The sequence below is a fragment of the Ascaphus truei genome, chromosome 6 (assembly GCF_040206685.1).
Source record: "Ascaphus truei isolate aAscTru1 chromosome 6, aAscTru1.hap1, whole genome shotgun sequence".
Classification (NCBI taxonomy): domain Eukaryota; kingdom Metazoa; phylum Chordata; class Amphibia; order Anura; family Ascaphidae; genus Ascaphus; species Ascaphus truei.
Window position 1 is genome coordinate 21,610,115 of NC_134488.1, and position 13,713 is coordinate 21,623,827.

A 13,713-nucleotide genomic window follows, 5' to 3' on the forward strand; every position below is an offset into this window, starting at 1 on the left:
TCTGCACGCGCTAGTAAAGTCGCTCTTCCCTTTAGTTTGCAAGTGACTCACTGACAAAAAACCTTTCAGTTAATTTGCGGTTTCGATTCACCTTTTGGGTGTACAGCTTGCTCCTAGGTGTGGTGAGTACTAGGTGGCTGTCACATTCATGTGTATAATCAGGTTCTATATAAATACACACAGACATTATGAGTTTTCAGTTTCCTCTCTGGCAGCAAGAGTGAAAGATGTGACTTCGGAGGTTCAGGACATGTCGCTGTGTGTATGGCCTCCCTTACACACAAGGTAAAGTATTATTGTGTGTGTGTGTGTGTGTGTGTGTGTGTGTGTGTGTGTGTGTGTGTGTGTGTGTGTGTGTGTGTGTGTGTGTGTGTGTGTGTGTGTGTGTGTGTGCGCGTGTATATATAGATATATCTATATATATCATTTTATTTTTTCATCAGAAGATTTAACTGTATATATTTAATGCTCGTGGTTTACATGTCAGCCATTTATATTTAGACCCTTATGGTTGCAATAACCCCCCCCCCACCCCGTATTATATATAGTCTATATAAAAATTATACAGAATATATATATAGATATATATATATATATACACATGAAGGTCAGTCAGCACACTGTAGTAGAAAAGGTTGTAATAGCAGATGCTAGTCCCATAGAGAATAAGTATGATACGAACCAATCCAAAGACCAGTAAAGAGACAGCAGACCGCATGGGGTTAATCCAAAAATCTATATTCACAACATGAAATACACGTAAGCCAACGTTTCGGTCCCACAGAGAGACCTTCCTCAGGGCCACGGCCGTGGCCCTGAGGAAGGTCTCTCTGTGGGACCGAAACGTTGGCTTACGTGTATTTCATGTTGTGAATATAGATTTTTGGATTAACCCCGTGCGGTCTGCTGTCTCTTTACTGGTCTTTGGATTGGTTCGTATCATATATATATATATATATATATAATTTTTTTTTTTTGCTCCTACCAAATGAGAAAAAAAATTAATTTAAGGGAGTAACGAAAATAATAATCAGTAATTGTCATAAATTGAAGAACCTGATTACTTTCTTATATTGAAGCTGGTCTGTTATACTTTGTAGACAAAAAGCACCGAAAACTACATATAATCACGCCCGCGTTTCTCAGTGGGAATTGTTACCTCCACCGTTAACCTGGTACTTTGTGTGATTAAAAAGTTGGAGACATTTGAAGCCCCGAGAGGAATAAATGATTGTCTATCATTCTTTGCATTAAATTACACCTCCCCTGATTCCTTCCTTGTATATTTATCCCCCTGTTGCCCATCAGTAACTCATATTGACACAAGGCACCTTGATTCATAGATGTAAGCTATTTACTGCATTTAAAGCAGCAGTTCAAGCAATATCCTACTTGTGGTTTTTTTGTTTTTTTTTTAAATAAATCAGTTCTGTACTTTGAGAAAATACTTGTAGCATTTAAAAAAATGTAAATACATTTTTAATGTTTCTAATGTAGGAAGCATTTCCAAAGTGACACCCCTTCCCCTTCTGCAAGGCTCTGTCTCTTGAGCCCCGCCCTCTCTCTAGCAGTGCACCAATTGTATCTAGTAACTGCCAGTCAATCATATTCCAGGACTACATTGCCCACAATGCTGTGCAAGAACTGAATTAAATAACCCGGAGCAAGCGATCGATTACAGGAGAACTGATCGATCTGCAGCTTAGCTAATCACTTGTCAGTGTGCAGATTGTATTGATGCACATATTGAATGGGAAAAAAAATTATATATATATATTTTAAACGGCAGCTTGAACTGCAGCATCTATTCTAGGGTACTAGTTTATGACAATTGATACAAAGCCTCCAATAAAGTAAATTGAAGATTGCAGTATTAACCATTTTAGTGACCATGATACTGCGGTCCTAACTTTGTCAGCAAGTTATATCACACTGCAAATGTGCAATAATCTTTTCATTCGCTCGCTGGACCTCCATTTTAATACTGCTTCATGCTCCCAGTCTCCCCAATTCAATTACTCTGTTTCCTCCTTGCATTACTCCCATTCCATTGCGGTCCTGTCTGGCTATGTTGACCTTTAAATGCATACAAAGTACACTTTAATGTTGGCAAACCATCTGCAGCAATCTGCTTTTCCATATCACCTGTATTTCAAGAAGATCTAAAAAAATATTTAGATTTCCCAGCATATTTTTTTTTGTTATGCTATCACATTTATTATAAAATGATCAAAGTGGGGGTTGTACCCATCACCTTGTGTGTTGCCGTATGCTGTCCTAAACCACTACAATATTAATATACCCTCCAAACTCCATAATGAATGCCCTGCTATGGGTCAACAGATTTGTATAGGAAGGGTATACATTTGAAGGTGAAATGTCTGGGTTTAGATTGAACTCATTGGAGATGGAGAATTGTGTTTCCATAGCTCGTTGTCATCACTTTAAATGTGCAGAGATACCCCCAGTGGGAAAAAACAAGATTCACTCAGCACACCAGGGAATAACACAATGCCTAGCACAAGAAAACAATCAATGCATTGTACACGTCTGTGAAGTCCAGTCTAGCCTCATGTCTTTGGAGTGAGCCTCACCTACCCGGAGTACAAATGGCCTCATACTAGACATCGAATAGTCTTACTCACTGGTGCTGGAATTATTTTGTTACACCCTTTTGCTGCCTAAGGGGCCAGCAACTCGTTGCTTTGTAATTTTTGCCACCAGCCTGACGGTGCTGGGGCTAAAATATGTTTAGAAAGATCAAATCCAATGACTTGTATTTGTAAGCTTTGGTAGCTATGCATATGATCTCTTTTAGCTTGATGGGTGGAGGCACAGACCCATACAGAATATGTTTGCTGTGTATAAGCAGGGTAAAATGTATCATGGTTACTTATACAAAGTGTGTTGCAATACGCAGTACACTGATCTCCTTGTTTACCTTCATACTATCTCCTTAGTTGTTCTGTAGGCCAATCAGGCAGAGAAGAGGGTTCCCATTGTAAGTAGCATACAGTTAAGGAAGGAAGGCGTTTCGAAGCTCATTTAAGAAACGGATGCAACCAACTTGCATGGTGAACCCATTTGCTTTAAAATGCCCTTGATATCAAAGCTTCTGCATCTTTATGAATGTGTCATGGCCTGATGAAGTCGCTCCTGACCCAAAAAGTTGTCTTCTTCCCGAAGGAAATGTCAGGAGTGCTGAAATATGTACATTTTTCTACTGTTACTAAGTGAAACTGTGCAACAAACTTGCTTTTTATCTGTAAAAATGTTTCCACAGCGCTGTTTCGCATTTCTACCTACTCGGTGAGGGCATCATTGACACAAACTTCGTCATCAGAAGACCTTGAGTGGCAGTTGAGACTGAGACAGAATGTGCAGTGGTTGTCTGAACTGCACTCCTAACATGCAGCAGTGAGTTTGGCATTTGTCTTATTTAATCCATTGATGCTTCATGGTAAGTTGCATTGCAGTGGTCCGAATACCTCCTTGTCTGAATTCTACATTTCAGAATGTAACCCTTCTCTTTCTTATTTAGTATGTATTGTGCATAGTCTTGTACATAACAGAATAATATGAGCACCATTGTTTCCTACTCTATCCGGAGTATAAAATAATTTCTGTGAGATATTTCATTGAATACCTCTCGGGGATGGCACAACCAGGATACATTTCTGACCGGATCTCACAATTCACAGTTTTTTTGTTTGATTTTGATCTAAAGAAACACTGAGCTGTAGTTCAATTCAAATTCAAACCTATATTTGTGAACAAGTATTGCATAGTTCCATCATTTTGTGGCCAGACACCTAGAAAAGCAATCCTGTGTGTGTGTGTGTGTATATATGTGTGTGTGTGTGTGTGTGTGTGTGTGTGTGTGTGTGTGTGTGTGTGTGTGTGTGTGTGTGTGTGTGTGTGTGTGTGTGTGTGTGTGTGTGTGTGTGTGTATATATATATATTTTGCAGAATAAATGAGTTCTTCAGTATTAGGTGATACCATTTTTTATTGGACTAACAATTTATGTCATAGGACAAGCTTTCGAGAGTTATCCTCTCTTCTTCAGGTCAAGGTCCCTGAACTCATTCCATCCATCAATTAAACTCAAAATGGATTATTCGGCAAACCTAGTAAACTTTCTAGATACAACAGTAAGGCTGAGGCCCCAGTACCTCCGCTGCACGCGCGCCCGCGAGACTGGCGGCGCGTGCAGCCGATTCCCCGGTCTGCAGGGAGCTGCAGACCAAAAGACTGGGTGGGGGGGGGGGGGGGTAGTGCCGGGGCGCGACCATGATGTCACCCGGCAGGTTCGCCCTCATTGGCTGAACCGCCGGGGGGCGTGCCGTATCACTCGTCGCGAGTCCTACTCTCAATTCTATTGAGAGCAGGAGCAACTCGCGCCACAGCGCTGCGGCCCCCCCTCGCAGCGGGCCCGGCGACATTGAGAGGAGGGCTCTCGTCCCTGCAGCGTCCGCCACAGCGGGCGTTGCAGTAGCCAGCGGAGACCAGCCCTAACACTGTGAAAGATGGCAAACTAAACACATCTGTATAGAAGAAACCAACAGACAGATGCAGTTACCTTCTCAACTCCAGCTTCCATCCCACTCATACAAAACAAGGTATCATACGCAGCCATGCTATAAGATACCACCGCATATGCTCTGACACTGAAGACAGAGACAGGAATCTCACAACCCTGACCAAATCGTTCAGACAGAAGGGATACAAACCAAAGACCATGGCCAGAACTATTACATCTGCACTAAAAGCCCCACGAGAACACCTGCTACAATAACGACAGACAGAACCTACCACACGCTTACCACTAGTGACCACATACAACCCTACCCTAGAGGGTATACGAAAAATAATCAAAGATCTGCAACCCATGCTGACAGAGGATGTGACATTAAAAGAAATCTTTCCCAAACCTCCCATTCTTGCGTTCCGGCAACCACCAAACCTCAAACAGAAATTAGTCAGCAGAAAACTTCACAACGATTTTAAAGACACTGATAATGGCACAAAACCGTGCATAAACAACAATTAATTAATGCGGACATGGGTTTTCTCACACCCTTTCAAAATTGTTTGTAATTATCCTGCTTGCCTCCATTCTTATCCAAACTTTTTCGCTTCCTCTCTCCCCCAGCATCCCTCCCCCTCCCCACCTTTTCTTGTCACCGTCCCCTGGCTTCAAACACTGTTAACACCTTACCTTATCTACAGTCCATATCTGTGTTTTTTTTTCTCTACACTGTTTTAGCCATAGAATCCTTTGTATATCAGTATTGCCGACCTGAAGAAGAGCAGATAACTCTCGAAAGCTTGTCCTATGACAAATTGTTAGTCCATTAAAAAAAGGTATCACCTAATACTGAAGAACTCATTTATTCTGCACTATCGCAACTGGACTAACACGGCTATTTTCTGATTATATATATATATTCTCTTATTAACTAGGGGGTCCTTTTTTGGAGCTAAACTGCAGCACTCACTCCACCCCCCCCCCCCCCCCAATTGCATCAACAGTTACTTTTTACTTTTGCTAGTACCTGCAAACCTAATTGAAAGCTGCAGTTTAATCTCACAATGAGGCCACGGCTTCCTATTGGCTGCAAGAGTGAGACCGACCCCAGTGGCTATAATGTTTTCTCCTGGACAAGAATTATTTCCCAATGAAGTATCTCCAGAAGCATGGGATGCTGTGTCCTAAAGCATTATTGTATACCCTCCAAACTCCACAATGAATGCACTGCTGAGGGTCAAAAGATTTATAGGGTTCACATGTAACTAATTGGCCGCTGATGGAGAATTGTGTTTCCATAGCTCTGATTTAAAAAAAAGGTAATCTATAAATTATATACATCATCTTCAGCCCCTGTCAATCCATTGATGGATGAAGGCTTCTCCCAATAATCTTCCAGGTACAGAGCTACAACGGTTGCAAGCCTCTCTCCATGCTGCTCCGGCAAATTTTCTCATTTCATTCTCCCATCTTACTTTTGGTGTGTGTGTGTGTGTGTGTGTGTGTGTGTATCTCAGCAGTCATTTAAATGTGGTTTCGTTTTTTGGATCTAGCTTCTCAATACAGGCACCATTGGCATATCTTGTTCATTATTCATTGTTTTTTTTTTTCACAGTAAAAGTTTGAACAATGATCCATCATTAACAAGCTTCCCTTGTAAACCACAATTGTAAATGATTCATTTTCTCTCTCCCAGATCAAGGAAGGAGGCATGAGGGTATTTAACTCCCCCCTGTTTTTTTTTTTATGAGCAAATCACTGGAAGAAGAGACCTGGGGAAGGAAGACGAGGATGGACGTGCTTTCTGTGAGTGTTTCTTTGGCAGTGTCTTAGCTGGTTGTTGTGATATAATTGAAGTAGCAATCAGCAAATATACTGCCCTAGAAGTTCTGCACATTGTTAGGCACAGAGAAATGCCAGCGAACTGCGAGTCCAGAGGCCCGGGAACTACTTTCCAGAGAGAGGACTACACTGTTTTTTTTTTTTTTTTTTAAGTAATATGGCTAAGTACGCCTTGTGTGATAATGGGTGAAAACACCGGTTTTGGGGTTGGAATAAATATTCATCTTTCTAATAACAGGTAAAATGTAAATTACAGTTGGGATTAAAAAATGTAAAACTAAATACAACTTTTGCCATTTGTTAAATCAAACTATTATGATGTGCGGCCACGGCACCAATTGTGTTTCAGAAATATGAGGGAAAATGTTGAGCCGTTTCAGTAAATATGATTCACGTTACATTGCGTATAATATTATAGACTTGGGCTCCACAACTTAATTCATCAACCGGGACAGGTGTTGTGTTTTTTTTTAATTTTTTTTTACTAGCACTTAATTAACCAATTTGTAAACACACAATAAGCTCTGAGAAACCCCAAACATTACCACATAATATATGTATGTATATAAGTGTCAAAGGGAGTGCTAGTGGCCGTGGCTAAATGTGTACAACAAAAAACAGACAAAGATGCCCAGGGCTACTTCCAATGTGACAAAAATACACAGTGCAATACCTATATATTCTCTTGAAAAACGGTCATTTAGTTTAAGCCTTTTGCCAAAGCGTCTTAAGCCTGCTGCCACTATAAAGGCATGACCGTTAGCAGGTCCTAACACTACCTGAGTTAAAATTCTTATTTACCTGTTTAATTACAGGAATAATTGCTACTTCAATGATATCTCAACTGACCCTTTTTCAAGAGGATGTATAGGTATTGTGTATTTTTGTCACATTGGAAGTAGCTTTGGGCATCTTTGTTTTGTTTTTTGTAGTATAATTAAGCAATTAACCTAATTCTTATTGTCCGAGACCCAACGTTTCTGTATGTGATGCCCTGAAAATCGGGCCCATTGCTTTCAAGGACAGAAATTGGGAACCCTGGTATAGATGCAATTAGTGAAGTTTGGATTTTTAGATCTGTAGTTGAGCGCATCCCTGTCTTAGACCAACAGTAATAAATATCAGGGCCTTTTTCTCTATCCACTGGAGCAGCTTTTTGGAACCTTTTCAGGCAAAAATCCCCATTTAAATTCAATAGGGATTTTTAGACAAACAGCCCAAACTGCTGCTTCGGCGGCTATAGAATTATCCCCTTAGAATTGATTTTTTTTTTTTTTAGATCTATCATATATTAATATTAAATACATTATAACAGTGGCCACTTTGGCATTTAATTGACGTGTGTGTTTGGATATAGATATACTGTATCTCTTGTGTCTAACATCAATCAGGTATGGTCACTAAAATATAATGACCATTATCCATTGGCTGTCTCACTTTAGAGAATGCGTCGCAATACAATAATCTCTCTTTTTATTATGTTTGTGCGTGGGTGTGTAAATAATAAGTAGGGGGTTGTAACCGCGTTTATACCTTCGCACGCCCACCACTGGTTTTATTACAGCGTAGATTAAGATTGAAAAGCATTTACAAAGTTTTGATTACTATGGAGGCCTTCAAACATAGGCCAATGTTAGTTTTTAAGTTGATTTGACTGCCATTAGCTCAGTATAGTCATAGGAAGGATTGCCTCTTTGACGTAGTTAAGGTCATCACACGATGATGATGTGAGTGCTGTTTCGCTATTCCAGGGGTAGCCAACTCCAGACCTCAAGAGCTACCACCAGGCCAGGTTGTCAGGCTATCCCTGCTTCAGCACAGGTGGCTCAGTCATTGAGTGAGCCACTGATTGAGCCACCTGTGCTGAAGCAGGTATATCCTGACAACCGGACCTGGTGGTAGCTTTTGAGGACAGGAGTTGGCTACCCCTGCTCTATTCCATGCATCAAGGCACCAGGTTGGATCACATCATGTCTAAGCAGCTGCCTTTATAAACCCACAAGATGTAGATATTTAAACCCAGTGACTATTTATTTTTCTATTTGTCTTCATGTCACTGCTATTTTAACTCACTCTCTGTAACAATTCTTGTTCTGTTGATAAAATGTTCATTTGAATTATTCAAGGCTTTTTATTTCCTGTTGTGGGTGTTTTTTTTTTTTTTTTTTTTTTTAATAAAAACACGCTTGTCCGAAAGTTTGTGATCATTGGTGTTATTAAAAATAGTGTTACTGCTTAAGAGCAAAAAATTACAGATCTTGACACCATCAAAGAAGACCCTCCAATGAAGGACAGACCCCCAAAGAAAAGAATGGCTGGTTGTGAGTGAGCCTAAAACCAGTGATGGTTCCCAGACAAAGTGCTCACTGTGAACAGCAGACCCACACAAAACCCCCCGATTCCCCCAGCTGCATATTGTGATCAGTTGCTGGGTTGGATCTTCACCCTGAGGCCTCTGCACAGGTTACTCCATCTCATTCTGTCATTCTGATCAGTGACATTTTGGTTCACAGATACAATCACTCACGCCATCTCTGTCTATAATCCTTTTTATAGCTTGTTATAAGTGTGTTTGACTTGCATACATTCCTGTGCAATGCTAGCCTTTTACTTAGGCTCCAACTTCATTGGAACTATTAAGTAGTCCTAAGGTTTCATATAATATTTGCATAGCGACCCCCGGCACACATTCATGCTGGGTCAAGTAATTGTACGTGTTCTTTATCTCAGTGAATGGTACTTTTTCTGTTTTTAAGGATCCGGTTTGATGGTTGTGAACGGGAGAAATTAGTTAACTTTTGGCTCATTGCTTTTTAAATATTGTAACTTTGTGTGTAGTTTGAAATATCGGCTATGCCTGCTACTTGTAACGTTCTGCGTTCCTTGGTGCCTGTTTACTGTAACTCTCAAAACAGGACTCTTTTTTTGTTAATACTTTCTCTATTTTTTTTTCACCTTACGATTCACTACAAAATTTACACATGCATTGAGTTCCCACTGTAACCCTGCAACTTTAATCATTTATCAAGTTATATACAGTAGATGCATTCCAACCCAAGTGGTCACCAAAATGCGCTTGTTCCTAATACAGGACAATCAGATTTGGTTTCTTCCAATGGTCTTAACTCTCCAAAAATAAAGTTCATCATTTTTTTTAATGAGATCAAAAAATTATAGGGTCAAAGAATTTTCACCCAAGAAACACGTTTAATTTAAAACAAAGATGCTAACCATTAGCTACACCAGGGGCGGCCAACTCCAGTTCTCAAGGGTCTCCAAGAGGTCAGGTTTTCAGGGTATCCCTGCTTCAGCACAGGTGGCTCAGTGACTATCATTGACCACACAATTGTCTGTTTTCCCCCCATCATAATGCCGTCCTCAGCAGCCGACAACAGGAATGATATTGTCATTCTTATTCATAGGTCAGTTTCCTTCCAAGTAACACATCCTATGAGGGCAGATTTATAATGATTATATGATCAATTGGTTCAACACCTTGACCTTGGTCACCGTTTACTCTCCCTATGTTAACGAATCTAATTTGTACACAATTGCCAAGCAAAATTAAGGAGGCGGTTATAGATGAAATGTGCTGATTTTAACACGTCGACATCCATACCTGGACAAATCTGATGATACGAGATGTTACGCCAACAGCAGAGTTGAGAGTAAAGTCGCAAGTACAGTGCCCGCGACGGATGACGCCACCACCCGCGAAAGTTGAATTTCGCTTTGCAGCGACCTGACCATTGATTGGTTCAGAGGCTGTCACATGTGGCGACAGCCTCTGAAAAATCAAATTTGACTGGCTACCAAATTTTTGGTCGCGACGTCGCTCCACGCTTACTATAAGCGCTTGCGACGGCGACAATGCATTTTGTTTTGGAGCGGCGTCGCCGTCGCAAGGCACTATAAGCGCAGCCTAACTCTAGGAGCTTCCAATCGCTTTGTAAAACTCACGTGATCACTGATGCTTGGAGATTTCTTTACCTTTGGCCGCAGACTTCATTTTATTATTAGCAGCGTCAGCTTTTTCCAGCCTGAATTATAGTCCCTTTTTTTTCCATACTGGATCAGCACTGAAAAAATAAATAAGAGAAAATGACAAACTCTCATTCTCCTTTTTGGTTTCACCAAGTTTCTTCTTTAATGAATCAAAAAAGCAGCAGCAATACATGTTGATCCAGTAATGTTTTTTAAATTTTTTTTTATAGTTGGTACATCCAGCGGTATAGATGCAGGATCCTAGCCCTCCATGTTAATTATATAAAACTGGTTGAGTGCGTTTGTTCTATAATTTGGGGGGGGGGGGGGGGGGGTTATATTTTATACACATCTAAGAAACAAGCTCAAAACTCCACTTTCCTGTAAAATGATGACAAGTACAGGTAAATAATTGCTGCTGCTGCTCCAAAAAGATTTTACAAAAGGTCTCCGATAGAATGTTGCCTTACATTTTATGGGGTAACAGTCTTAGACATTTTTCTTATTGGTCGGATAATGTTTGCAAATAATCAGATAAGTTCTTGGTCTCACCATGCTCCTCTAGAACTCGCCTTGAAAGATATCTGTCAAATACCTCAATCTTTACAGTGGAGACTAAATTAAGCATTGCTTTGCAATCAGAACTCCTGACCCAAATCAAGTGAATTTCTTATTTTGAACTAACCTTCACCCCTCTGGAATCTCTAACTACTAGATGGGAAGCAAACACAGGTGATATGGGCCACTTTCGAACGCTTAGTTTCACACAGTAAAAATAAATATTAAAACATGAATTACCAGGATATTATGAGATCTAGACAATAAATCACAACCCTATAGATGCACCTGGGATAAAATGTTATCAGAAAATTAAACTCCTGTTCATTGGAATAACTGAAAAAGCCATCAGATGGTTGAAACAGAAATATTACACAAAAGCAAATAAGCCCGACTCATTTCTAGCATCTAAACTTAGTACAATAATACAGCGATGTCCAATACATCAGGAGCAACGATGGAAAGTTACTGGTAGATCATGGTGATATGTTGTCGTTTAAGAGTGTTTTTACAAGCTGTAAAGTCCTAAAATCTTGCAAGCTTCAAATTGACATACAAAATATTAACTATTTATACAGCTGTAATTTTTTTTATAACTGTTTATTTTGTATTTTTTAAGGGATGCAGAATGGAAAAGGGTCACAGGGAAAATATAAACGCATAACTAGTTACATCACATAACATTTGGTTGACAGCTTATTGGGGTAGGGGCATAAGGGGAAAAACATACTGTAGTAGGGCATTTAAGGGAAGAAAGACATAAAAGGAAATACAATTAAAATCTGAATCAAAATAATAGAAGGGCTGATAGGGAGAGGGAGTGGCTCGGTGAGTAAAGACAATGGCTGGCACAGAGAGTTTGAATCAGGGGGACCTGATTGCCGAGGTCAGGGGTCAGAGAAGGTAGAAGTCCGGGTCCAAGCTGAGGTCAAAGGTAACTGAGAAACAAGGCAGAATGCAAAAGCAGCAGCAGCAGGGCAGCAGCAGCAGGGCAGCAGCAGGGCAGCAGCAGCAGCAGGGCAGCAGGATGCTAGTGGCGAGCACTGGAAACATAAACAAGGTTTCTGCTCAGCCAGTTTGCCTATGGGCTGGACGAGCATATAAAGCCCAGAGAGCCAATGGGAAGGCTGCAGGCAGTGAGTTATCCCACACAGACTGTGTTCTGATAGGCCGGGGCGGAGTGTGTCCCAGCTGTGGAGTAATGAAGGGAGGTAGCATTAACCCCTCGAGTTCCACCATTATTGTGGCGCCGACGTGAAGTGGGAAGAGTGATGTTCTCCGTTGCGTAAAAGGACACAGCGCGGAGGCGGAGCCTAGGTCCGGTGCAGGCAGGAGTACTGTGGCGCTCGCGCGCAGTACACGGGCGAGGGGCGTCACCCAATGCGTTACGGGACCCGTCACGGGGGCGGGACCGAGGTCCAATCCTCACACTGTGTGCAGGCTTCTCTGCTTTACTGTGTCAGCCCAATTGGGGAACTCAGGGAATCGCTCTCCTGTTTTCAACAGGAGGTTTTTCTTAGAGCTCTAATGTGGCCAGGTGGAGTGTAGTTAATTGCTTGTCTGCAATTAACCAGCTCCCTGCTAGATTTAGAGTCAGTTTCTCTCAAACAGTGATAAGTCCCTGTTACAGGGGGATCACGCTTAATAAGGCCCCAAGCTGCACCTCCAAACTGACGCCCCAGAATGCCCTGCCGTTGTGGATGCAAAGCATTGTGGGGAACGACTTTGGAAGCATCTGCTATAATTGACAGCTATACCACCCACGCTAAGGTGCAGTTTGGGGCCTTACTAAGTGTGCAGGGACCCACGATACTGCCTGGGATTCACCATTACATTTTTGTTTCTTCTCGAGAACCCCTTGTAGAAACCTCACAACCCGCCCTGTTGGGAATCACTGCTATCATACGATTTCACATTTCTCTAGTGAGGACGTACAATTAGTAACATATTTTACACGGGGTGTACACCACAGTGACCGACTGCTGAATACTTTTTTCTCATTAATCTTCCATTGAGTTATAATGGGATAGGCAGACTTTTTTTCCAGGGACGAAGCAAGCAAGTTATACATTATTTCAGTGAATAAGTAGGCTGGTATGATGTCGAGTAGACCAGTGGTCCCCAACTCCAGTCCTCAAGGAGCACTAACAGTGCAGGTTTTACGGATACCCCGGCTAGAGCACAGGTGGTTCAGTCACAGTGATTGGGCCACCTGTGCTAATGAGGGGCTATCCTTAAATCCTGCACTGTTAGCGGTCCTTGAAGACTGGAGTTGGGGACCTCTGGAGTAGACTACACTTAACTACTGACATAGTAAATGGAGTTAGCTGTATTGGGAGTTCAGAAATGTTCTCAAATCTATGAAGACTAAATTTGTTTGTATGTATGTATATCTTTATTTATATGGCGCCATCCAGGTACATAGCGCCTTACAAAACACATGACATAATATTATAACATAATGGGAATAAGCGCTTCAGACAAAACAATAGTATAATTAGTCCCGTCCCGAAGATCTTACAATCTAAGTGGTAAGAACGTACAGAGACGGTAGGAGGGTGTTCTGGTAAGTGCGTCTGCAAGGGGCCACGGTCAGTGCGTACGCGATGTATAGTACCAGCCAACGGAGCTTCCCATATGTTTCTTTAAAGAGGTGTGTTTTAAGAAAGGTCCTAAAGGTGGATAGAGAGGGTGCCAGTCGGATATTGAGGGGAAGGGCATTCCAGAGGTGTGGGGCAGCCAGTGAGAGAGGTTTAAGGTGGGAGAGGGCTTTAGATCTGAAAGGTGTAGACAGAAGACA

At 41.4% G+C, this 13,713-nt stretch overlaps 2 long non-coding RNA genes across 2 annotated transcripts in view; one reads left to right on the forward strand and one right to left on the reverse strand.

The window, feature by feature from the left end:
- Positions 1-201: 201 nt before the first annotated feature.
- On the forward strand, positions 202-8,515 carry LOC142496732 (uncharacterized). The gene is made up of 3 exons (XR_012802093.1): positions 202-285; positions 3,284-3,460; positions 6,281-8,515. It is a non-coding gene; the product is annotated as an uncharacterized LOC142496732 (long non-coding RNA).
- A 1,001-nt stretch (positions 8,516-9,516) lies between these two features.
- The window catches only part of LOC142496734 (uncharacterized), a 71,262-nt gene continuing 67,065 nt past the window's right edge, over positions 9,517-13,713 (reverse strand). Inside the window, exons 4-5 of the long non-coding RNA XR_012802094.1 lie at positions 10,362-10,450; positions 9,517-9,819 (exon numbers count right to left, since the gene is read on the reverse strand). This is a non-coding gene — a long non-coding RNA (uncharacterized LOC142496734). The remainder of the gene's footprint in view (positions 9,820-10,361; positions 10,451-13,713) is intronic.